Raw genomic sequence first — 25,727 nt, 5'->3', positions numbered from 1 at the left:
CCTACACCTTTCTGATATAGGAATTTGTAGACCTCTTAAAACCGACTATCCAACATCCATGCCCACTCCACACATCGATTGGCCAGCTGTGTGGATCTCAGAGAGTCAAAGGGTTTAAACCTCTTTCTCAAGCTCGTTTCATTCTTTAAACAACTATTTGTTTTTTTTTAACACCTTTCCTGCTAACAAACAAGTGTAATTCCACAAATGCCCTCTAAGACAAACTATCAGACAAATGTGGGCCTTTATCTCCATATTCCAATGATATCATGTCTCACCCCTCTCTGTGACGCCACTTTCGAGTCTGGTCAACATCTGTAAACACTTTAGCCTTCGGGCATGGTCAGATGTCAAGTTGTATAAACTAGCTCTTTTATGATTAGAGGGGTCAATATACCTAAAATTAGGCTCTTGTCGAATCATCAACCTGTATCTGACCACTTTGATATCGGAGGGGTTGCATCCAATTGTTGTAACTTAATAAAACAGACAATCCATAGCCAAGCCTTTACTATATGTGTACTACTGGCTTGGGACTCTTCATTTATTGTCAGTTTTTTCTTTGCTCCCATAAGTCACCTCATCCTGCCAATCAGACCGTAACCTTGGCTATGATGTCAGAGGTCAGAAAACAGCAGGTAGTTTGGTCAGCGACACTTCCTCTGGGGACAGGAAGTGGACAGGAACATGAAAGAGGAAGTGACAGTTCTTTCATTTCCACCTTGCAGCTGGGTTTGACCTCAATTTCTCACCAGTGTTGACAAAAGCAAACCTCTGAGCTTGAGATAAAATGACCTAAGGGGCCTTTTACGCCCTGTATGAAACCGTTATAAACACTATTAGTAACAGGAAAAATCTACAGCTCTGGGTGTCAGCTCTCCCTGGTGATCTTCAGCCAGCTTCTGACAGAGACCATATACATCACGCTCTAATAATATAGAAATGAGAAAGGGGGCAATTGCCGGCCGCCATATATCTTCTGAACATCTGCTTTAATGAGGGCAATGCTGAGGCAGAATTATTGCCTTACCCCATCTGGATTTATCGATCTAACAGTGTGAGTCAACCACCAGAGATAAAGATAAACCACCACGATGGAGAAACAATCCTCACTCTGATCAGAGGGCATCGCACAACTAATCACTCACTCTCCTCTCTCTGGCCACAGCTAACCAGTGTTTCCTTTGTTCTCCACGCTACAGTAGGTGCTCTGGGGGTTACACACCAGGCAAGGGTGTATTCACTCATTTAAAGTGCACAATTATTCCAGCTAAAAGACGCAGACTGAACTCATTATGCAGCCCTCTATTTTCTCAGTGTTAATCGTTTTGGGCTAAATGGAAACCTGATAAGAATGCAGCCCCTGGAAATGTGTTCGGAGGGTGCTATTTTGATGCTGATGAAAGCTGACACTGTCCACCTCTTTAGTAAATCAGAGGCAAGCATTAGCCAGGCCTCCTCTCTTTGTAGCAGGTTCCTCAGGCAGCAGCTCATATCTCTCACCTCTGCAAAGATGCCCTCATCAAAGAATGGGTGCAAAGTGTCTTACGCAGAGTGTTTCAAACATCTGCAACCTGCTTCTATAATTACACAACACCAACGTCTCTCTAGTGACACCATGATGAAGAGCAGCAACTGAACTACTTGTTGTTATTTTCTTTGACCCATGCCTGTCTAACTTAACTAACTGCCTCATACACCACCACACTTTCACCCTACTTCCCAGGCCCCCAAGGCTAGCCCCCTTGTCTCTGAGGAGCCAGGGGCCTGGGGGGCATCACAATACCGCTTTGAAGTCGAGCGATTAAAGAGGAAAGACCTGTCGAATTGGGATGATGGAGCTAAGGTTGGGAGAGGGGGAGGATCAGCGCGAGGGACAGGAAAGGCTGTGAATACTGAGAGCTCAGGGCCCCGTGAGACACAATTAAGAGCAAGGCTTTTTTAGCGAGGGTTACAAAAACAAAGAAAGGATACCAGCAGTGCAGCCTTCCAAGCCAAGGTAAGAGTTCATTACTACATACACAGAGGGGGCTGGGGCTGTTAAACTCTCGCCAGTTTGTTCACCAACTCCCCCACCCACAGGCCCCCGCGAGCTGACTGAACAGCCACATGATAACCATTTCCATCCCAGTTAAATCCTAAAGCCCAGTAAAGCTTGAGAATCACGCAGCTTACAACTCACAGAGCCTCCAACTCAGAGAGGAATTGAGATGAAGATCCAAGCTGCCTCCACAAAGAGGAAGTTTGCATGGAGTCTTCCCTCAGGATGTTTTCCTCAGCTAAAACATTACGAGTGCACTAAAGTCAACACACCAGATCTGCAGTCAAGATAAATCAGAAGACAGTGCAGGGAAATGCATTATGAAAAAAGAAAGTTATCATACTAACTAGAATTGCAACAAATTATTGGTTTCATTATTGATAAATCAGCTGTATTATTATGTCAATTGCTATATTAGTCATTTGGTCTATGAAATGTTTGAAAATTGTGGAAAAATAGTCCCAAATCTACTTACTATAAGGAAAAAGAGACTCCTGGTATGTTTACAAAAGTATGGCAGCTATAACAGTTATAGCACAGTATATGGTTGATGTATTTTGTATGTTACTACACCTGAAACACTTTGGGATTCAGTATTATTCTGTACTAAAGCATATGGTGTCCTGTATAGTATTTTCCACAAGATACTGAATGTAGAAATACGTGGCCACTAATGTCCTTTAAGTCAAACCAGCCACTTAAACATGTATTAAGAACACATCTGCTAACAATTTCTAGGCCTCATTTCAATTTTGCTAAAATACCACAAAGCAGTAGGTTGTTCTGTGTATTTGTGGAAATCAGATTCTGTAGCAAATAACACTTAAGCAATGATCATTACCACAAGGTCTCTATCAGAGGGAACTGTCCTTTACCTGGAACATTAGCTGTAATTGGGAGAATCTGTGGTTAATATGCCCTCACCTTGACCTTCCTGTCTGTTTAAGACTCATGAAGTTGTTCAGTGTGCTGACAAACAGCGTGGTAAACATCTCAATGCAGAAGATACACAACAAGTGGAAACAGATTCTTTTGCACAATGGGACCATATGCAACTTATTTTCAAAATTAAAACCAGTGGAGGGCATTTGGGTTTGGACTCCTCCACAAGCAATACTCCTTTTCTGAAATAGCCATTTTGTACATATGCACAAAAAGCTATGCCAAAGTGGTGATTGTTTGCTTTTGCTAATTTCATCCTTGCTCCATGGCCACTTAACAATTTCTCAACATTACAGAGTAATACAAACGAAAAACAAAAACTTTGACACAACTAGGATTAGTATAAAATATGAATCCCAATAAGGAAAGTATAAGCAAATTGGGACACTTGGATCTGTGCCTGGTAGTTACAACATCACTTCAGTCCAAACTTTGAGGCCCACTGTGTCTGGTTCCAATTCCTGATTTGGTTTTCACTGCATACCTTAGTGACCACACCCTGAAAAGCTAACTACTATATTCACACACTGTTCTGAAACTCAGATGACGATGATAAGTACAGTATCTGTGATTGATTGATTCCAGAACAAATATTTTCATTCAGCATATTTGAGGCAAAGAATTGTTGTTTTCAGCAATGTTCAAACAAGGTAACAAGGTGGTTTGGAACAACGCATTTACTTCCTTTGTTTATGAGCACAAAACATGTGGGCCACATTACTAGACAAAAGTATAAACAAACATGAAGAAAGATGGCAAGATTGCTGCCCAGTTTATATCCAAGCTCTGGTGCCATTTTATTTCACAGCTCTGTCATGGCAATGTCAACTGTTGCCATAATAGAGCCAAAATCTCTCTTAAAAACCATGTTGTGCTGAATGCAGAAGGAAAAAACAGGGAAAAATGGTTGCTTTATCTGGACAAAAGACTCTAGAACACATATGACTTTGAAGATTACCTCAGAGTTTCCCACAGTGTTTTATAGCAGAGGTGGGCCACCATGCCTGAAACAAAGACCACCTTCACTAACATCCTAAAAATACATGTTATGAAATAAGACATCGGACCTCAGGGAAAAAGAGCAGAGGCCCAATTTTACACAACAAATACTCATATAAAATACATATAATGAAACTGTTTAGTCAATTTATTAATTATGGAATGAATGAATGAAATAAACAGATCAGAAGATGACATGCATTAAGATCTAGGTGGTTTACCACTTCTGCCAGTCCAGTCCAGTGTGTCCAGAGTAATATTACTTAATACTCGCATTACCTATGTAATCAGCAACTTAAAATTAATATCACATTCTATCATATCATATCATGACTCCAGTCCCTAATTAAAAGGCACATTCACCTCTGTAGAAACCTTCAAATAAATTAGGCAATAATGTTTTGATCTTATACAGACTATTATGTGCATGCTAACATCATTTACTTATTACGTTACTGATGTTGTTGATGATGATAATGATGATGATGTATCTAAACATGTCTGAGGATGACCAGACATCTGTAGTCAAAAACCATAACCATTTTATGGAAAGTTACATAAAAGTATATTAAGTCCTCCAGCAGGTTTTCCCCTCTACAAAACTTAAGAAATAAGTCTTAAGTTGTAAACTATGCCTATTTCAGAACCATTAACTTTTGAGAAGCAATTCAAACTGTAATGCCTAACATTGGATTTGTTAAGAGTTTACATTCCAGTGAATTTAGGTGTAACTGAGGCAACAGACTATTTGAGAGCAAACATTGTGTGACTTAAGCTTAGCTGTAATTGTGGCTCCGCTGAAACGTAAAGCAGAATATCATTACGAGAAGGAAAGCCAAGACACAAATATTGAACAAACTGCCTTGAAAATCAGAATGCAACAGCACACTATAAAAAAGTTCCTCCATACATGGAAATGGTAGTACGTGCAGGGGGCTGTACGGGAGCAGCAGGGCAGGTGTCCCACTGGGTTACGAGAGCCAGAAGCTTTGCATCTGGATCATTTCCTCAGCCCAGAGGGCCTCCACACTGGGACCTCCTCATAAAGCTGCACATGTGCCGAAGAACGCCCAAATCCCTCCGAATCCTTCATCTATGTCGGCCTGTACATGGTGGCTGTGGTTATAGCAGGTAACAAGCTGTGACAAACTCAAAACATCACAGGGGGAGAGGGAGCAGTGAAAATGACTCATGCTTTTTGTCTCTCACACTGTCAAATATGCTCGCACTAATGGCCAAATAGCCTGAAAATGTGTCTCTGCATGAGGAGCAAAAAAATGGTTTTATCACTCACGTCTTCAGCAGAGCAGGGTGTGACTGATGGCAGGAGGATTACTGGAGCGGCACAAGATGAAACCAGGCTAAAGAAGAGTTCTCAACTGTGCAAGCGAGACTTCTGTCCACTCCAAAAACCGTAGGACACACTCCTTTCCACACTGGTTCTCTCTAAGCTCACTGGACAAAGAGTTGAAAGATATCCTTTGAGGAGATATCCTGTCCCAAGAGGAAGCCAAGAGGGACTGAAATGTGGAAAAAGGGGGTTGGACATTTTCCATGGTACAATCTCGTGAAAATGCAGTGAGTGCTTTAAGAAACATTCTTGCGATCGGCTGAGGGAGCCACAAGCAGAGAGACGTCAGGAGAAATCATGCTTGGCTCAACACAAAAAGCACTCAGAGAAATGAGATTTAATCTGCTGAGCTTAGAGTGTATTAGCCAGATGTAAACAGTCAGTACCAGCTGTGAGAAAGTTAACTTCCACAGCCCTGCTGCTTGGAAAAACAATGCATAAAACATCAAACATTAGCAATGACAGAAACTCTGCAAACACAGATATTTAAAGGCCAAAATAAAACTTTCGCAAGCTGGGGACATTGTAGTTGTGGGAATCAGGGGGTTAAGGTTAACTGGCCACACTGAAACACTTTCTCTCTGAGAATACTCTGCCTTAAGGCCCGAGCTGTGGGAAAGGGAGTTTATGCAATTACATCACATTGATTTATGGGAGACAGAGGAAAGATGGGGAGAGGATGGAAACTGAGCTGCTTGGAGGCGGTCCAAGATTAGGTCCCCGAAGAAACACTAGTCAATAGGTTTACACCACAAAACATGATGGATCTGAGACAATTGTGTGGGGGATGAATGTGGTTGGGGAAGCGCTGGCAACACACAGAGGTCAAACCTATCTGAAATTATTGGTTTTGATTTAATACTCAAAACACAAAAGAATAGCCATGATTGTAATGCAGAAGCTTCTCCATGAACCTGCTGCTCATGGAGCACATGCAGATAACAAGTTCAGAATAGCAATGGCACCACTGCTGAGATTACTTTCAATTTTCTCAACTCTAGGGAACTGATGACAACTGTCTTGCTTGAGCAGATGCTGCTGATGCTGTCTGGAGTATTAATTGGGGATAGTGATGAAATTGCGAGTAATGCGAATGAGCGTGCACTGCAGTGTTAGCAGAGGTAGCACATCTCCATCAGCCCACTGCAGCCTAACAGTTTGAAAATAAACAGCCCATTTAGTGCTCTCCACTTGTGTAATAGGACCACCGGAGTGACCACAGCTGGGATATTTATGTTGAAACACATTATTGTTCTTCTGCTTATTTAAACATTTGCATGTGAATTGCATTTACAAGGCAAAAAAATTGCTAAAAAAATCTTCCACTTGTCTTGGAGATGCATGTACACCGGTCCTATGAGCTGGAGCAGAGTGATTGTGTGTGACTGAAGTGCTAATCATTTATTGATGTAACTAAAGAAGCATTCATCAAATTGGCACAGATTAATGTTGTCAATGCAAAAAACTACTATCTATGTAGGAGTTCTGTTATATAGTCTTCAGAAAAAAATCCAGACTGAATCACAAACAATGTATGAGCCCACACAACAAAGGAAAAATATAACTCATTAATTTTCACGGCATGGGACTTGTGTTGATACCAGCCACCAAATGGCGAAGATATGAACAAAGCAGGAGGAGATTACAGAAGAGATTCAGTATAATGAGCTGTGGAGTTACAGTAGGAGACATTAAATGGTTTTGTTTTTTAACTTTTCAAAATCTCCAGCTGTCTGCAAATTCTCAAGCCTCTTGGAAACACAACAGACCTTTGGTTCGGGCCAAAAGCAACAGCATAAATATACACACACGAAGCGCCGGCCAAATATTTAAAGGGGGTGTTTTGAAAGCTCACAGTATAGACCGGATTATCAGGGGTGGGTGTGCGGGGGAGGTGGGGGGTTGCTCTAGATGTGGCAAATATATGGAAAGCTTACCCAGAGATGTTTTGAGGAAGAAAAGGTTGGACATCTGTTCCCTATTAAATTAAAAAAAACAGCTTGTCCAATTCCAAACTGCCTGCAGAGATAAGCAAAAGTGGTTTGGTAATTGCTCACAACATTGGCTTTCTCCGCCATCATTGTTTCATTTGTGCATCATTTTAATGTGATGAGATCAAATGAGCTCATGTCCGGTAACTGTCTGAGGCTAAATTTTATTTAAGTATCAAACACATAATCTAAAAGCTGTTTTATCTGTGCTAAATCCTGTTTTGTCATCTGTCCAGTTAAAGCACCAGCTGAGCCACCAGTTGAAGAGATGGATTTTTTCTTTCTTTCTTTCTTTTTTCTTTTTCTTTCTTTTTTTTTCTTTCTTTTTTTTGCTCCATGTCTTGATTGACCAAGCCAAAAGAACCTCCGCACAACCAGGGGCTTTCAGAGACACCCACAAAATTACTTTGGCTTCAGCACTGGTGCTGAGGCATTTCACATGGGATCTGATTCCTGCCAAGTGTTATCGGGAAAGATGATCTGGGCCCCGTTTCTCCAGGGTGCAAAATCCTGGAGAAGTGCCTGAGCTGTCTGTTTTGTCCTCAAACACTTCACAGTTTTGAGCGTCACACCCAGGTGGTCGATATTAGGCTGGACGACTTTGCTGCTGCTGTCCTGTCATTCTGATGTAGGACAGGTGACAGATCAGTGGGAAGCCATCCAACATCACCTGATGTTCCACTGAAAAAAAAAAATCCTTCCAAGCGTCTGTCCTCTCTTTTTTTCAACACTTAAATCAATGAACATTGCAGCCAATTTATTTCCACATACTGGAAACGCCTGCCGAGCCTGCACTATCTCTGACAAACACATGTGAAGGTGATCCCTGGATTCTACCGACAGAAACATTAGGACTGAAATACATTTTTCATGAAAATATCAAACTCGTTTAATATACTTCAAATGGTTAAACAGTGGCTAGCGCTCCTATGCAGTGGATTCTCCTTCTTCTCTAAGCTTCAAAGAAAAGAAGATGCAGGGAGGTACGGATTAAAAAAAAAAAGGAATTATGCTTCATGGTTGTGCATGTGTTTACCCTATTAACTATTAGCAAAGAAATTTTACAGTGAGGAAAATAGCTCTTTAACTTAAGAAGATACGTCTATTTTTCTTCTTTTCTTCTTAGAGAACCATATTTGTAAAGAATTCCTTGTGGACGTCAATCCACTGAGTTTATTAAATGCAGCACTTTCCCTCCACAGTGATGGTAGCGTGGTTTGCTTGTGGCCGTAACACATCGTCTGGCATTGACCGACTGTTCGCCCAAAGGACAGAGGCCGTGTTTTAGCGCAGTGACCCGTGAATGCTGTCTCGAGTAGCACGCTTTTAAAGTGGTCCTGGGCTAAAAATTTCATAAAGCACCATCAAAAAATCATGAGGCAGTGAGGCGCTCAGTCTTTGCTGTCTAATTGTTTTCCCCTTTGAGGAGTAAAAATAACCGTCGACAACATGTACATCTGATCTGCCGTTAAAAGCCAATTATTCAGCCGGACATGCAGAGGCTTTTCAGACAAATAAATTCTTCACTGTAAGAAACATGAAGGGGACGTTGTCTGAGAACCATCACTGCAGTCTTCACATGAGCTAGTCTGGGTCGCTGAAGGATACAGGGTCGCTTGAACGACCTCAATTGGATTTACAGCCACGCTGTAAGCCACAGTTCAGCGCCCCTTTGTGCTTCACTTTTCAACCACATGTGATCTAATGGTGTGATTGTGGGCAATAAACAGAATGACATAGGGGAAACACCAGCAGAAAAGCCTGCAAAAAGCACACCTGTGTCACACAAGAGGACTTTATATGACTTAACCTCAGGTGAGATAACATAACCACACGAGGGGTTCTAAATGCAAAAAGACAGACTCTACCCTAACCTATGCTGCTACTAGTTTATAAGCTTAATGCTTCTCAGTTTCTTTTCTTTAACAAGCTGTGGTGAAACACAGGCGTCTATCTCTGAGGCTTGTGATCCTGGCAGGAGAGAGATCATTAGCTGGCCCTTCCCCCAAGTTTCCCCAGGTAAAGTCTGGAACCCGCTGTGGATTTATTTATTTTTTTTAATCAAACACTGATCTGTCCCCCCAATGCTGTGGAGGCTGACAAGGAGCCCATATGTCTAATAGACATGAGGAGAATCTCGCCCTGTGGGAGGGACTGTAACATTGCTGTTATCCCACTGGATCTGCAGGGAGCTGGGCTATAGACAAGGTATGTGGGCTTCAAAGGCAGCAGAAAGCAGCCAGCCTCGCGGAAAGTAAAACGCTGGGGCATTTTAAAAGTACTTACCCTCGTCCAGGCATTGTATTTGAATACAAGTGCACATAATCAGATTGCAAGGAGAGAGGGAGAATCGCATTAGCCCAGTTGCGTCTACCACAACATTCGTTTCCAAGGTGAAATAAAGAAATCTCTGCTTAGCTAAGGTTTTTCTGTGCCATGTTTACTAGTCGAATGCAAAACATTTAGCCTAGATTCAAGCAGATATGTGATCCATATACAGTAAATATAAAGCAACCTCATTTCCAGTTTGGTTCTGCCAGCAGCACCCATGCTGCAGGGGTGTGTGTGTGTGGGAGAGCCTCATGTACATTTGTGTTTGTGCATTTGAGGTTTGTACGGTTATCACCGACTGCAGACGACAGATTGGGATGCAAACCCAAATCACGCTCAAAATAAATCTCTTAGAGGTACTCTATAATTCAGCCATGCTGGAAAAACCGAGACAGCAAACAAGGCTACGTCATATTTACCAACCAACAGTCCACCCTGTGTCCATAAATCTGATGTAACTGCACCATCTCGGTTTCATATTAAGACTTCCTATCCTCATCTTGATGAGAGAAAGTGAATTAATGAGCTGACATCTCGCTTCAACAACCGACATGCATTTAATTTGTTTGAAATGATAATGGACTAATTATCTGGGTCATCATTAACAACCTACTGTCCATCCCTACAATAATTTTCGCCCTCTAAATTACCAAATCAATTTGTGGTGAGAGCAAGTGTTTGTAATTCCGAGTAACAATTATCATATCACATTACACTGTGCAGCCCATCGTCAGCGATTAAAAATAAACAGGATATTTACAGGGGCTCAGATCCCCTTCAGGCAGAGGAAATAAAAAATGCAGAGCTGAGTATGTATTAAAATAGGGCACATTATAAAAGGCCCAGATGACTAATGAGGGTATTCTTGTAAAGCTATATTCTCTTATTCCAGAAACTTAGATGGAAAGAGCAGGAGCACTCGAGGTGGAGAACCTGGGAAGAGAGAAGAAGAGAGAGGGGTGGAGCAGAGGAGAGTCGGGACACAGTTGTGGCTGGGGCAACAGAAAAAGAGGAAGACCAGAAGCTGGGAGAGAGTCCCATTTCATCAGAAAAATGCCTGACTCAGGAGACGGGAGAACCATTAGGCCCAATGAGTCATGGGGAGAGGCTGTAAAAACAGATCTGGGCTGAGCTCGGCTCACAGTACCATCCCCAAAAACAGCCAAAGAACAGCAGAACAGTGGCCCACAATGAGGTAAAATGGATTTTATGGCCAGAAGCGTGTCTCCTCATCAGCAAGAACTGATGTAATACATACTTCTGCAAAAGCACATGCAAACTGTGGTTAGACGATAAATCGACTGATATTAGCTTATTGCAGATATGTCAGCAGGGGTGTAAGAGTGGGCCGTTAAGTAACAAGAACAACAGAGATGCTGATTTGGGTTTGAGGTCATTTAGTCACAGTAATAGTTTGCCCTCCAGAGAGCACCGACAAGTAGATGTTTACATTATATAATGTTCCACTCAGTATCTTGGTCACAATAAAAATAAAAAGCCTAAGGGATCTGTATGAAGATTGTTTTGTTACATGTTTATGTAAAAAAAAAAAAATGATGTTATGGGTGAGCATAGGTTGCAGAGGGCCTGATGAATACTAGTGCTGCAACTACAGATTGATTTCATTATCAATATTCTACCAGTTATTTCCTCAATTACTCACTTGATCAGTATTTCCTAAAACCCAAGAAGACAGGCTCATTTTGTCTGACAAACAGTCCAGAACCCACACACACTCAACTCCCAGTAAAAAGCAGCAAATTCTCACAACTGGGAAGCTAAAACTAGGTAATATTTAGTTAGGCTTAGTTGATTTTTCAAATAAAGTTGAAGATTTATTTTCTGAGTGATCAACATTGATCATTCGACTTATCGTTTCAGTCTAAGCCCAAACTGCAACAACATGGCGTATAGCATGTTCGAAACTGGTCCTGAAGTAGACACATTAATATCACACTCTAAATTTGACATCCTTCCATGTTAGCTTATGTGCAGATGGAGGCACATATACCAGCCCTAAAATGGAGTCAATTCACAGTATGTACTCTGAAAATACAGACAGTTGTGATACTCTCTATCCACCACACATCCTCTCCTCACAGAACACACAATCCCCTATTTGTGTTGATAAATAATTTGAACATTGAGTCTTTATCAAAATCCATGACAGGAACATTTAGGCATTTAAGCAAGAAAAAGGCAATAAGTGAGTCTCACAAGAGTTCTTTATCTATAAGACGTTCAAATTTGTGAAAAGCTCCAGTGTTTAGGCAGTGAGTGTAGAAAACAGTCACACATCCATAAAGCTCTTCCTCCCTGGTGCTACTTGATTAGCACCCAGCTTCTTCCTGCCCAGTGTGCCAACAACACACTGAACCTGACGTGAGTCAACCCAGTGCCATTGTGTGAATTTAACCAAAGAACCAGTCGTTCATCCGGCCAACAAATGCCCCCATTTTATACACATGAATCATAAAGCTATGCGGCACTCTGCTTTTTCTTTGTGGAATGTTTTCTTAGGCAGCAATGTGCTTAAACTTTGGCATCACTCAGTGGATCAGAGTTGTGCTCCAGTCTCTCTGAAGCCTGGCAGGTAATCTCCCCACAAGTTAGCTCCGTGTCACATCACCTATCAGACCCAGACTCCTGGCCAGCCTAAGCCCCTCTCTGAGCTTTGACTACATCTGGGGGATAAAAAGAGCACAAGGTGATGGAGAAACCTGCTGGCAAAGGCAGAGGGATTTACTGAGTGTGCTTGCTCTATGTAATGACCAGCGGGGTCCTCACCAGCAGCCTTTAATAGACACCTGAGTGACACAGTTTATTAGCTCTGAAAAAACATTGTGTGGAGGAAAAGATGGCTGGGGGGGGGGTTCCAAGATAGATTTGATTTGAACATCCTGAGACGGGGTCTGAGTGTACCTTGAAGTAAGCCCCTACCACGCCTGAGAGCCTGCTATCTGCTGAGCCCAGCTTGTCAAATACATACCTTTTACCTCATTACCTGCTCAGCACAGCCATTATTGAGGGAAATAGGGTGAATGCAAGATAAGCACAAAGAATTCTTGGGTTGAGCACAAACAGTCAGCCTGCTTCCTCCTGATAAAAAGGAAGCGTCAGTGGACGGAGGCCCCTCGGCTTCCTGCTCTCGGTGAACCCTGGGGCCGCCAGCTGCCTTGCGCTTAGGTCACTCACTTACTTCCTGGCCCATATGGAGGCACGCAAAGGGCAAAGTAATGCATGAATGTGTGAATATTACTGGTTTATGCAGCATTTTCTCTTGTGTTCATTCAGGAAAATGACTAAAAGTTCATCTAAATTGGTTTATACTTGACTTAACGGGTCAGTGAGCAGTGAATGATGAATCCCACCATAATTACCTACGGCCCAGGTTTTGATTTATAGTGTCTGAGGTAACACTTTATTTTATTATACCCCCATTTAGCATTTATTAGCAGTATATAAACATTTAAGAAATAGTTTATAACAGCCAATAATATAGTATAATATAATATAATATAATATGTAGACATTTATATGGTCTTTTAAAATGTTCACTGATGCAGTTGTCAACAACTTGAACTCTTCCATTAAGGAATTCATAAGCGGAGGCTGGTATATAGACAGGTAATAAATGACAATATAATAGAAATATGCTTTCATGAGAGAACTTCTAATTGCTGAAAACACTGCACTTGTAAATGCAATGTAAATGTGTTCCAAACAATTTATTATATGTCTATATACTACTTATAAATTATAAATAGGGGAGTTAAAGTATTATGTTACCATGGCAGGATCAGATTTCTCCCCCGATAGCATTACCACAAAAATGGATGTTCGGGCTGTATCATGTTTTGTTTATATTCCCGATGGTAACTTCACTTGTATCACAGAGCTTGGAGGTCTGCCTTGTCTCATTACTGAATATGAGGCTATGCCATGCAGTTGATTGCATTTTGTTCTTTTCATTCACTGGCAGAGAGCAACAATCATGGAGTGCAGGAGATTTTGCAGTGGCAATGGCTTTGTTAGTTGTGTGTTAAGGAGAACGATTGTCTTCATTCTCAACAATCTCCACCAGCATCAGAAATGTGTAGGAGGAAACATAATTAACCCAAGCTGACCAAACACAAGTAAAGTTTCTATCCACACTGAGCACAAATTTTAACTGGAATTTCTAAAAAAAACCACCCAAAAAACATTAATGCACATTTCCATCTGCTAATGTCATGCAAATATTATGAGTTGGGGGCTTTGAGATAAACATTCTCCATCTGGCTGCTATGAAACCACTGCAGAGGAAGAGGATGCAACAAAGCGACATAATTAAAAGTGCGGCAGTCAAACCTTAAACAAAGGAAAATGATGTAGAAAATGAGATGGAAACATGGCATTTACGTTTGTTTGATCTAATAATTTGAGAAACGTTACACTCTCCTTATTACTCAGAAAGATTTGATGTTCTTGTCTGCTGCATTTTCATCTCTTCAGTGGAGCAGAAGCTTAAGCATCAGAAATGTTTGACATGTTTGATGCAAAGCCAAATATAGTGGTATTTTTGGGGAAAAGCATGTGAGCTATGGTGTGTGTAGGCTTTGTGGTTACACGTAATCCTTTAATAAACAACTAAAAATCTGGCTTTAGGCACCAAACCAGGCTGGTTTATATGGAAGCAGAACTTTGATATGACATGACCTTTAGCTAAAAAACTGACAACATCAAACCACACTGTTTGGACATCCAGTGCTTGCAAAACATAGCGCACACATTTAGAGTAACATACACCTTCATGGCTTTTAAACAGCTGATGAAAAACGTACCTTTCCAAGAGTAAATTATTTCTGCCAGCTAAAAAGCAAATTTCATTTTCTCATGTCTCCTGACAACAAAGATGCTGAACCCATTACTGGCTCAGGCCTCTGCATCACACACATTAAATGAAGGGTCCTCTAGCAATCGAAAAAAGCAATTTTCTCATTGAGCCAATAGATACTCCATTTAGTTCCAGGCTCTCTATGGACCGCTGCTGCCATACTAGGGCTGATACAGGGGAAAGCGAGTGTAGAGTGATGACCCAGCCTCGTTTTCCCTCTGCCTTGCTGCTCTGAACTCATCGATATAGATACAGAGGCGCTCTGCAGGCGGGTGAAGAAAATGAAGAAGAGAAAGGAGGAAGAAACAATAATAGATAAGATGATACAGAGAGGCGAGAGAGAGGAGAGAGGTGAGAAAGGTTGTAGTGAGCCAGGATGAATCAGAGATGTAAAATCAGGGCCAGTGATCAAATGACTGGCCAAAAAAGCAGCAACCTCATCTGCAGACACATCAGCTGATATTAAGGAAAGAGAGAAGACGATGAAGTGTGAGCATGAAGGGGTGGTGGGGGGGCAGAGAAGGAGATGAGAGACAGAAATCGGAGGCACCCAACCATGTGGAACCGCAGATTGATTAATTTCAGGCCTTTAATGAGCTGCTTTGCCAGGCCAGGCGGCATTGAGTCAGTTACCCCCGTCCTTCTCAGCAGGAGCTGCCATACACTGCAATTCACACTTTTCTGTCTCTGCCAAGGACTTAGTGGCAGAGGGAGCAGTGAACTCACCACACACACACACACACTTTCGCTATCTCACACTTCCCTCTCCTATTCATTTGTTTTTGCTGCTCAATTCTTCCCTGGCGTTGTAAATGCGTGATTAAGAGCAACACATTATCAGAGGCACTGTTAAAATGAGTGCACTGATCACCAGTGGCAAGTCTCACACCAGGTGTTGTGCGTCTGTAGGCGGAATAAATACCAGCTTGGCTCGGCTGAGATTTGAATCCACTCAAACATGCTCCCTCCTAATTGCTATGCTCCGCGGTCTGCTGAGGAAACCGAATGCATTGTTGCTGACCTTTATTCCCTGTATAAATTACACTGTAGGTTTACAAACCCTGTTGTTTGCATTTGTACTTGTATCCTGCAGACACCACTTGAGCATCTGAGCAACTAAAACTATTTCCCAACACTCATATGAATCAAGCTGAGGAGAGAAAGGCTTCAGGCGAAGTTTAGTCATTCGTGTTGGCAGCTGCTCCAAAAGCATCAATACTACTGTTTCTTTTTTCCGTTTTTTTTTTTTTTTTTTTTTTTTTGACAAGGCAAATGTTCACCCACAACATGGTGAACAAGCACGCCTCTGTTTTCAGTTTGTGTGCTCCCCCCCCTCTCTCTCTCTCCCAATCGTTTAGCTCTGGGAGAAAATAGAAAAAGGGTGGAACAAAGAGATGGATAAAGAAAGAGAGAAATCTTTACATGATGCAGCAATATAGTGGCTGAAGTCATTAATCAGGACAGAGGCTGATCTGTCAGTCTGCCCAAGCTGCTGGGGCGTGATATGATTCTTTTTCTCCTCTCTTTCCTTACACACTGTACCAGCCTCGGGGGAGATGGAGAGCCAGAGTGAGTGGTTGTGACTTCAACCTGAGGCAAGAAAGTCCAGAGCTGCACACTCACCTGGATGCTGATGTGTGTTAATGGGTCCCTTGGAGCCAATCTCCTTGGGGCGAAATCTGATTATAACCTGATTCCCAGCTGTTACTGTAACCAGACAAATGTTTGAGTTTTGTCTGCCTGAATAGAAACTTTCTCAGCTGCTTGGTGTCCAAATAAAGCAGTAAAACTTTTCACTGATAGAAAAAAAAAAATTGGGACGCTTACAAAGTCACACGCTCAGTTCTTTGTGATAAAGCAGTTGGCTGTGTCCTCAAAAGTATTGAGTTTCCCCCCCGTCAGAGCTCTTGAATGTGTCATGTCTGCTCCAGTGGAGATGAGACAGAGGGAGAAGGATGAGGTGGTTTTGGATGATGCATCCCTCTGATTAATGCAGACTGACAGTGAACTCCTGCCCTACAGCAAAGGTAGCGCCGTCAGAGACATCCATCTAGTGACCCCATACATCTCTACAGACAGCCTCCCTCCTCGGTGGTGTGTGCACCCCCGTGGGAAGGATGCCAGCTTGGAGACTGACACACATCGCTCCGGATTGCCCCTGCTGTCAGGTTTCTCATAACCTACTACTGTATTAAAACCTGTGTATTAAATCACATTTCCTTTAGTTTCCTGGCACATTTACTCACCAGTGGATAATTAGCGTACGTTCAAGAGTCTTTTTCAGTCCTTAAGAGAGAAATAGAGACATGACCTGAGGTTAACTCAAGTCTTCATGGTGTAACAGCCTAATAAACGACTTAAACAATTAGGCTGAGCTTTCGCTTCTTCTCCCCCCCTTACTCAGTTTCTCTTACAAGATCTTAATGTGGTTTTCTGCAACTCGACTGAGGAGAAAATGTAACTTGCAGCAACAAAGTAAGCTGAGGATCAAACACTGTTCCGCACAACATCGCCCATTGGACACGGCACTGTAAATAACGAGCTCGTTCAACGAGGCAGTCGCGAAAACAAAGCGAGGGATTTAAACTGTCATCATTTATCTTTCATTTCGACGCACAATATTTAAAGTTGGAGACACTTTTTTCCACAACAGTGACACATTTTCTTACCTCCAAACGCAGCTCAGCGCCGAAAGCTCCTGGGCTGTGACAAGCTGCGTTTCCCTGCGAAAATATCACTAAAAGCAGCCTGTTTGAGAAACCTGTGACTGTTTGGATGTGGGTGTTAAAATAAAACTATGACAAATGCCGATCAGCTGGGATGTCCACGGTGGTGAATTGTCCCCTGCAGCGTCCGCCAAGTACAAAAAAAATCCACCGCTCCGAGATCAGCGATCCCAATTTGGACAAGCATGCAGTGTTGAGGGGAGATTGGTATGCAAACAGTTTTGTGAACTCACTGAGAGCGGAGCGGATCATCCAGCAGCACTGCTCTGCTCCGGAGGGCGGAGACTCTCCGCCAACATACACGCCTCCGGTTTACCTTCTCTATTGTCACTCCTGTAGTATGTGAAGTGATAAACACAAACTCAGTGTTACTTTGAATGCCGAAGATGTCATTCTTTATTATAAACAAGAAGAACCAAAAGATACAAGAATTAACATTTTAATCTTATAGGTAAATTTGCATATTCCTCATTTGTTTGTTTGTTTATTTAGTTTAATTTTCACCTCTTTACCATAGATTCTCTTAAAGACATTCAGTGACTTAATGTATGATCTTGAATTCAGCCTTTTTGCACTTTGCTAATGTATATCTTATTATAGCCTGTGTATTTTACCCTTAAAAATGTCTGGAGGTGTCATGTCATCCATGTTATCTGTGACAGTGTTCTAAATAAAGTTACACACACCCACACGCACACACAACAGAAAACACAAACTCAGTGCTGCAGAAATGATACCTGTTACCAGCTTAACCAACAGCTGTTAGTTATCTGTCAAAATTAGCTCTAAATTTTAGACTGAAGTTGATTCATCCAGAAAATTACCTCTTGATTTGTTTAATTCACCATAAGACCATGTTAAATGGGTTTTCAGATTAAAGGAGCAGGACAGTTTTGGGAAAATACTCCTCTTCTTCTCTTTACTGCAGAGATGTTAGTGAGATGAGCAACACCACACTCATGCCAGCAGCTAGTTATCTTAGCTTATCATATGGCTAATCTAACAGAAAGGCCAGGAATGGGGGAAACAGCTAGCCTAGCTCTAACTATAGCCTTGTTTATACAGCCTGTTCAAGGTGGGAATGCTCAGCCTTTATTCCACTTCACCCTTGCTGTATAAAAGGTATACAAACATGGGATGGGGCAGCGTTGTTGTTCAGCCTGTAAGCCTAGGTAGTCATAGAGCCAATTAAGTAATCAAGAATATAAGAGGCAGATTAATCAATAATAAAAACAACTGTTAAATACAGCTGTACAGGAAGTCATTTTTTTCCATGTGACATATCTTTATAGATTGTTAGTTTTGGCAGGGAAATGCCCTTTAAACATTTTTTCTAATTGCATAAAACAGTGATCGTTTACACGGAGAGACATGGTTGAAGTTAACATCATTGTTTATATGGATGAGACAAGTTGCCGTCATTACTTATGGAGAAAGAAATGAAAAAGTTCTGCAAGACAGCAAATGCAACAAATGGCTGCATCCAGTGAGTCTACTGAGGGTCAAAACAAAAAATAACTTTTGTAAGAAAAATGTATATTTATTTATTTTTTTTTAGACACAAGCTCAACGCTGTTTTTGATTCTAGCAACAGTTAAGCGACAACTCTCAGATAGACAGCTGATAGTTATTGTTTGTCCCTTGTTAATTATTCATGCTGTGTGCCTCTCTCACAGCCAGAAAACAAGAGGAGTGCTTTTGTTTCGGGTTTAGCAGAAGTAAGAGGGGGGCCTGAAGTGTTTTCTATCCCTCTGTGCTCCTCGTGTCACAAAATCTACTACAGATGGAGAGCAAGATAAGCGCTCCATAGACTGATCTTTTTGCCTTCTCCTCTAAGGTCATGACACTGACATTCCCAGTGGCATACGTGATACTTCCAGCCCCCAGTCTCCTTGTGTTTTCTCCTCATCCCTTTCTTATTGGCCCTGCAGGACCCCTCTCTGCAGTTTAAAGAGCATTTCTGAAGTCAAGAGTGAACGACAACTGGTGACTTTAAGTGAAGTTTAAAACAAGAGAGAGATTAGCTTATAGAAAAGGTTGGATACAAAGACTCGTCGGGAGTTTGGTTCAGTCACAGGTCCTACATCTGTGTAAGAAAAGTATCACAGGAATGGCTTGGCTGCAGAGGGAACAGCTGTGAGGTATTTTCTTTTTGGCTCCTTGGGTATTTTCAGAGGGCTCAGAGAGTAAAGAAAGGCTGAGGTGAATCACTGACTAAACAGCCTCCAACCCCCTCCCTGGTCTTTGAGTGCTCACATGGATCTCTGGTGTTGGGGAGAAGTCCTCTCTTCAGACCCTGATACAATTCAGTTCAGCGATTATTTGCTTTTCTAAGCTAATCAGTGATTGATCAACAAGTGTGGTGATCTGTGGCCTTTGGGATGTGGTACACCAGTCAATGCACTGCTCCAGAATCAGTTTACAGTTTTGACCTTTCAGTGAGGATCTAAGTCACTTAGAAAGAATTTAAGGAAACATTTTAAAGTGACTCAGATTTTAAACTACAAGAAAGAAAACAAGAAACGATTTTCAAAAGCTGAGACTGATTCAAGATGAAACACGGGACGCCTTTCACTCTCCAAACTTTAATTAATGACATTCAAGGTCATTTGATGAGGTGATGGAAGATTTTTCTGCTGCAGGGAACAAGTACAAGAAAATATTTATGTCAGTGAAAGCTTCCAACTAAGCCATGTGGAGGTTAAACCATGGGGAACTTGGATTGCATGCTGTGTTCATTACATGTGCAAAAATAATTTGAAACCCAGTTTTTCTAGTATGATTTGGTGTATAGCCTCCTCCATCCGAGCTGCTGGCAATAAAATTTACTCTTGTGTCCATGTTAATCACATAACACACACACACACACTGCTAGCTTAGAGGCCGTTCCTCACATGCACATTCTTATCGCACGCAAACCCATTTAATTCAATTTACACAGCCCGCGCTTCAATTTCACACACATAGCATCATACCACATGCTATCTCATTAAACAGGCCATGGCCATGCTTCACAAGCTCGCACAAAGTAGGCCCTATTGTTGTGTGTACACATGCACACACACACATACACACACACACACACACACACACACAGGAGATTTAGTCTTAAGGAATTTCCCTGGCAACAGCATATGTGTAATTTAATATTTCATTTTGTGGTGATACGATGCTTGATTGTTTTGTCTTAAATGTTTTTTTATATGTAAATATTGAGCTCCTGTAAACATGGGGTGTAATTTCACCGCTCTGTGGTTGTTGAACAGAGATTAAACCATCTCTTCTGAAATGTGGTTTAGGTTCTTGGCATTGTGCAGGTTTAAAATGACATCAAAGCTCCCGTTTCAACTATGCAGCTTCTTTTTCTATTGACACTGACACACATACAGTAGTGTGTAGTGTAAAGGGATAGTTTGACATTATGGGAAATACATTTATCTGCTCTCTTGCTGAGATTTAGATGAGAGGATTGATACCACTCTCATGTCCATGTGCTAAGTAAGGCTCCAATTAGCAATTGTGGTCCTGAAAGTCTGTTGTCTATGTAATGCAAGTAAAATAATTACACAATTTCACAAGCTGGAACAATCGATTAGAGACCAGCTGCAGTGACTTCCTTGCTTGTTCCCTGGTAAAACAAGACAATACAACTCTAGAGAGTCACTCAGTATGTTTACATGCACACTAATATTCCACAATTATTCCAAATATGATAATACTCATAATGTGATGGCAGTCATGTAAACAGAATATTCTGTTTTCCATAAACTGGAGTATACATGGCTGTATGTACATTAGTGGAATATTCATTTTCAGTAGCCACTGTAAACATGCTTAGTAGGAATATTTTCTTTTTTGGAATAAGGGCAAAAACCTCATGAAATTAACCCCACATGAAAGCATTTTACAATTATGTGTCAAACTATTCCTTTAAATGTAAATTTATTGTGGGTATGAGACAGACTCTGTGACTGAACATAAACTGTGTGGACCAGGCTTATTTACAAAAAAGGCAATTAAAAAGTAATTTGGCAACTTCGAAAAAATAAATAGAGCAGAAATCACAAAGGAGGATCAGTTACAAAACACTGGTGATTGCTTTTATGACTGATTTATTTTTGAATTTTTATTCCACTTGCTTGAACAAACAAACAAAGCTGCAGTGGTCTTGTCCCCCAACTGTGCGGTTTTGCCTCCCATTATTCTGATGAATGCAACATCCTCAAGACACAGACAGACACACATAAACACAGATTCATACACGTAGACATTCAACACATCCTTGCAACCTCAATCTGTCAGGGGGCATCAGCCAGCGCCCAGGGGAAACGTGCGTCACGGCTTCCTGCCCCATCTACGACTCCAGGACCAGGATCAAACTGTGAGACAGGGTGTAGATGGGCGATACTCATCTCCTGGATGCCCTATAGGGGAACCACACACATACATGTTCTGTTACACTGCTGCTGAGCAGGATTGCTGTCTTTAATTTTCCATTTTATTGTCTGAGTCATAATTTGATTTTCCACAATTTAACTTCAACATGCGGGTGTCTTGAGGTGAACTTTTCAGAAAATAGTTCTCCTTAACCTAGATATTTAAGCAGAAACTGTCCTCAAGAGGCACATGTGGCAAATATTCCTCCCTCCTATGTCTGAGACACCATTCAAAATGAATGTGCTTTCACATGAAATCATCTGTGAATTCATGCATCTCCATCTGGCTTAGTGAGCCTGTCTGCGTCTGTCACATAGTCAGGCTGACGGAGAAGGGGTAGAGGAAGGTGACAATAGAAATGAAGGTTTCACGCTTAAGCTGGAAGGTAATGAATCATCTTTATTTGGAAACACTTTCATCTTAACAACTCCTGTGGTAACGTTGTTGTGTTACCTGGCTGTAACTTAGCAACAAGCCACTGACACTGTTTATAGGAGAAATTGGACAAATCTATAGGAAGAAGCATAAAGAGGAAAATCAGAGCATAAATACACTGAAGCTAGAATTAAAAGGCTTCTAGATGCTTTCTGCATTGAGAGCACTTTGCGCTGTGTTTCAGTTGAACTGTTTCTGTGTGCATTCCTCTGCGTTAAAAAAAACACCTGTAGGCAATCTAGTGAGAGACTTTCCTCCACCTTAATAATTACGGATGTCTACCTGCTGTAGCTCAGTCAGTGACAGGAGCCTGAGGATACAGGAGAGAGTGGGAGGGAGGGAGAGTGGGAGGGAAAGTGGGGGAGTGTGGAGATGTATGTCAATCTGCCCAGATATTTTATACACTGCTTCTTTCAGGAATTCACACAACAGAAACATCTGCTGGGTCTGAGCGTAACCAAGCAGCAAAAAGGGAAAGAAAGACCCACACACAAGGCACCAAAGGTTTGGGATAAGAAGAAATAGAGAGAGCAAAGATGGAAACAAAGAATGATTGGACTGTTTTTGCCCTTGCTCCCTCTTTATGTACAGTAAGTGTGCTGACTCTCCCCCATCCCCCCTCTGCCCCCCGCCCCCCACCCTGAGTGCAGCCATTTCTTTGCTGTCTTGCGGTGACAGACCAAGCGTGGCTGAACTCCCTCCATATACTGTACCTCTGGTGTTCCCAGGAGGATGAACTGGCTGGTGAATGGAGGAAAGTAGGCCAGGGGAGCCACCGCTGCATCCCTTCCTTCCCCTCCTCCTCCTCATCCTCCTCCAGAAATCTGATTCACTGGGAGGGAATGATCCATTTGTCTGTCAAGCAGAATTTCTCCTCAGTTACATCTGGGGATTTTGTTTATCTCAGACAGAGCATGCATTTTTAACAGTGCAGATTTATTTCTCATATTCATTCGGTCACTTTAGGTGCGCTATACATTCTGGGTGTGTTTTGACAAGATGTCATTCTTTATTTTAGCTCAAACAGGTCTACAGCTGAGCCACTTCTGTCAGAGAGCTGCGGTTGCATATGCAGCACAACTATGAAGCTCTGTGGTTACTGGTCTAGCCCAGACACATTTTCTGGTCTGGGAGTCTTGGAAGGTGGAACTGTGGGATATAAAAGATTTTTAAAAATGAATTATAACTTGTGAAGTGAGGCGCTGTGGTCTGGTACACTGTAAAACACAGGGAGCTGATTAAACTTAGCCATGTAATAATCTTCAAACTGAACTCATGATACCAAATCACTTTTATCACCGAATGAATCAGTAGCTTTTAGCACAGTGGAGGTCTCCTCAGTGGTGACTGAAACCAGCATGGGCAGCTCAACAGTGATGCAAAGCACAATACATCCCAGTTAAAAGCTTATTAAAAAATGACAAAAGACACAGAAACAATCACAGTGTGATTACACTGATGTCACAGCCTGCTATGGGAACTACAAAGTCTCAAACCACAGGTCCCTGCAGAGAATAATGAACACTGTAGAAAGGCTCATAGGTGTGTCCATGCCACCCATTTAAAAAAAATAAACATTGTAATGATAATGGTCCAAAATGATGTGAAAACACATAGTTTTCAGTCTAAGTATTCCCACCTGTGACTGTGTAATTCAAATTTACTTCAGAAAATTTTATCTTCACATTACATTAATGATAAAAGATTAGCTAATCCCTCTAAACTGCTGTATGATGTTTTACAGTGTACTTTTGTGGCACGTCTGCAGAGGCCTGGATGTCTGGGTTTGAGAGCTTTTAACTAGAGAACAGTAACCGGGGTGTGGAAACAACACTGTCATGGTGGTCACTATTTTTCCCCCCTCCAGCCCGTCGGAGACCCTGCTGACCAAGATTAATGTGGAAACCTGTTAATACAGTTTGAGCTGGGGACTTTCAGGACCATAACTCTTACTACTCTCCTATCCCACTGCTATGGTTGTTTTTTAATGTCCTATGAGCCGATAATGATGTTCCCAGAGTTTATTTTGGACCTGCTACACTTTACGCTGCAGTCCCTTTTTACAGATGCCCAGGTAATTTTCCTCCATCCCTTCAGAGAACTTGTATACATAAATGAAATATGGATGCAGCTTGAAATCAACTCCAGCAGCATTCAATCTCTTGAATCAACTTTGGGGATGTTTCCCTGCCAACTCCTGCTTGGATACCAACACTTCCATAGCAACTGCATGGCCAGTGGCTATATATGTGCATTTAATGCTGACAGGAGCTGCAGGGCTCAGCTGTTGATGGAACACAGTTATCCTTTTTCTCATTACTGTCTGCTCTATGTGATATTCACCAGGCCCCAGGGAAACCATCAGGGACTTACATGTGTGTGTGTGTGTGTGCACAGTGTGGCCAATAAGGAGAACAGACCCACTCCTTGGAAACACCTGTTCAATACTCTGAACAGAAATCTCAACATACAAACAAAGGATTCTTTCCTCATCACACTCCAGATGTCATCAGCTATGGATGTAAACACAACTCCCTGAGAAAATTGAAAATTGCTCAAACATGTTCAAAGTGCCAGAACTTGCATGCATAATTTCATTAGAGATCATAAAACACAAAGCTGGGTGCTCCTGCCGTGACAGCAGTGTTTGCTTACCTGTTTCTACATGCACACACAAGCTGCAGCCACGCTTTCATTGACACATAAGACAGGAAATAACCAAAAACCAGTGTCCAGAACAAAACATACTGTGCTGGATGTTTATTTTGGTCCTGTTTCCATGGTTAAATGAATAAAAACCTTTGGATGAAGAAAAAGTGATGTCATGCTTAAGGAGAAAGCTTGACATTTCATGTTTTATTTGGATATTTTTCTCCGTTAGACAGTAGGTCACATTGTTTGTTAAACCATCTACCTGCAAAATTAAAAATGTCAGGTTGGTAATCTTGGAGGAGAAAACAATACGAATAATATTTCTTTATTGATCCTCCCCCTCTTCATGCAGACCTTACTGTAAGTGGGCTCCACCATCAGCCCCTAATGGTCATACAAGGTCAGCAACAAAAGCTTTCATCTCCTGAAAATCCCTGCAGCTGAAAACATTGTGTTCAGTAGCCTTCAGTGCTGAGCTGCCATAACAGGCTTTCAAATATAAATTGAAATCTGGAGACATGTATGTACAGGTGATTTAGAGAATGTGCACATTGTTGTTACTGTTTTACATGTTTTAATTGTGTTCTCAATAATTGCTATATCTTAAAACTGGGCTCTCAGTTTTACAGAGTGTTTTAGCATTTCTGATCACAGCCTGACAACTTCACTGTTTCACTTCTCTCTCACTGTTCTCATAGCATCATTTCCGGCCTGAGCAGGCAGCTGTTTTTATACAAAAAACCCCCTCTAAAAATCCACTCTACGCTACCTGTCCAGCACCAAACAGCACACATACACAGTTAGAGACGTGAGAGCATTTAACAGCTAAAGAGCCAGATATTTCCCTGAGGGTGGAGACAAAAACAGAGCTAAAAGGAAAGTGAATACTGGACTTACGTTCATCATGTAGACACAAACACTCCAAATAAATGGTAATGTTGCTCCA

General features: G+C 41.7%; 1 protein-coding gene across 1 annotated transcript in view; it reads right to left on the bottom strand.

Annotated features, from left to right (window-relative positions):
- Positions 1-17,515, bottom strand: part of tspan18b (tetraspanin 18b) — a 32,739-nt gene extending 15,224 nt beyond the window's left edge. The window contains exon 1 of the mRNA XM_018666441.2: positions 17,201-17,515. The gene's annotated coding sequence lies outside the window, so the exon portion shown is untranslated. The remainder of the gene's footprint in view (positions 1-17,200) is intronic.
- Between the last annotated feature and the right edge of the window lie 8,212 nt (positions 17,516-25,727).

This window comes from Lates calcarifer, linkage group LG10 (genome assembly GCF_001640805.2).
Source record: "Lates calcarifer isolate ASB-BC8 linkage group LG10, TLL_Latcal_v3, whole genome shotgun sequence".
NCBI classification, from domain to species: domain Eukaryota; kingdom Metazoa; phylum Chordata; class Actinopteri; family Centropomidae; genus Lates; species Lates calcarifer.
The sequence above is the reverse complement of the archived record's forward strand: the minus strand, read 5'-3'. Positions and strand labels throughout refer to the sequence as shown.